Source organism: Amphimedon queenslandica, unplaced genomic scaffold (assembly GCF_000090795.2).
Source record: "Amphimedon queenslandica unplaced genomic scaffold, v1.1 AMPQUscaffold_3018_Cont24983, whole genome shotgun sequence".
Classification (NCBI taxonomy): Eukaryota; Metazoa; Porifera; class Demospongiae; order Haplosclerida; family Niphatidae; genus Amphimedon; species Amphimedon queenslandica.
Genome location: NW_003556650.1, coordinates 1 through 1363, shown reverse-complemented (window position 1 = coordinate 1363; position 1363 = coordinate 1). Strand labels below are relative to the sequence as shown.

Genomic DNA, 1363 nt, shown 5'->3' with positions numbered 1-1363 from the left:
ACATGTCAACCCTACAGTGCAGGTATGAAATAGCCTATAGCAGCACTGATGGTATTGCTATCAATGCTAGTGTGGTAATTAAATGACTGAATGAGCATTATGGTAAATCTTGTGCATGCCTTCAATTAAGTTTAAAGTAATGATAATGACTGAACCTGCAGTGTAGGGTTGACATGTTGGTGTTTCAATGCTGATGCAACCCTACAGGGGCTTGTTTGAATTCATTTTATAGGTTCAAATCCAACAAAGGCTCAACCATACACTAAATAATTTTTAAAATTTTTTTGTTCTAGTTCCCATCCTTTTTTAATGAACAATACTGTTTTTGTTGAGCATTAATTTTTAAGCAGTTAATTGTTTGGTACAATTTTGAAGAGTATTTCTTAATTTTTAGGTAATCCTGAAAGTGCATCCAAGGCAGTTGAAAAGAAGCATCCTAAACTATTGAAAAGTAAGTAAAATAAACAATATTTGTTAAAAACAAAATTAGATCTATATTTAACAGAAATATAATTTGACAAGAGGAGTTTGAAATGTTGTATTCATTACAGGAGGCCTAAAAGAAGACAAGAAAGTTAAAAATTAATTGTATTATTATGAACAAGTGTGTGCTGAAACATTTTTGCTACAATTTAATAACAAAGCCTCCGGAAACCTCTCAAGAGGAGGGAGGAGGTTTGGAATTTCGCAAGGGCCACTCCCTGCGTACCTGCAACCAAACCTGACACCTCATATGGCATCTGGGAATGCCCACCTGCTCAGGATGGCAAGAGGGAAGGGGACCGGCATGCTAACACCAACGGCAAGGTATTGCATTCCATGCAATGATTCCAGGTAGGCTAACTTAAGTTGAATAAGGAAAAGTTATGTTATATGTGTATGAGCTAGTCTTCAAAAGTAAATTTTGAAAATTTGAATGAAGTGGTACATGCTTGTAAATTGAAGTGTCATGCATAATGTACAGGAAATAAAGAAAGACTTAATCTAAATATCGTAAACTTACCTAGGTTTATTGATGGAGCTCCAGTGTAAGATAGAGAGAAACAGAGGAAAGGAGACACACGGGGGGAGGGAGGAACTGAGGGAGGGAGAGAGAGAATTATGAGTACGTTTGTATAAATCTGACAATGCATACATGTACATGACATCGTGAACTTGTGTGTCTTAAGAAGAGTTGGAGGCGCATGATTATGAAAGTACATGTACATTCATTTATGGAGTTTGAATAAAATAAGTGAAGGTTTGCATATAATAGTTTGAAAAAGAGTAGGTATTGGATAGAAAAATTACCAGTAGTGGCAAAAATGGCTAGTACATGTACTGTGTAACTGAAGCAGCAAGTATAGTTTGTTCTTGTGTATAC

At 35.7% G+C, this 1363-nt stretch overlaps 1 long non-coding RNA gene across 1 annotated transcript; it reads right to left on the bottom strand.

Annotated features, from left to right (window-relative positions):
• Positions 1–444: 444 nt before the first annotated feature.
• LOC109593062 (uncharacterized) lies at positions 445–1081 on the bottom strand. Its single transcript, XR_002190709.1, has 2 exons — positions 1004–1081; positions 445–556 (listed from the first exon to the last, which is right to left on the bottom strand). It is a non-coding gene; the product is annotated as an uncharacterized LOC109593062 (long non-coding RNA).
• Between the last annotated feature and the right edge of the window lie 282 nt (positions 1082–1363).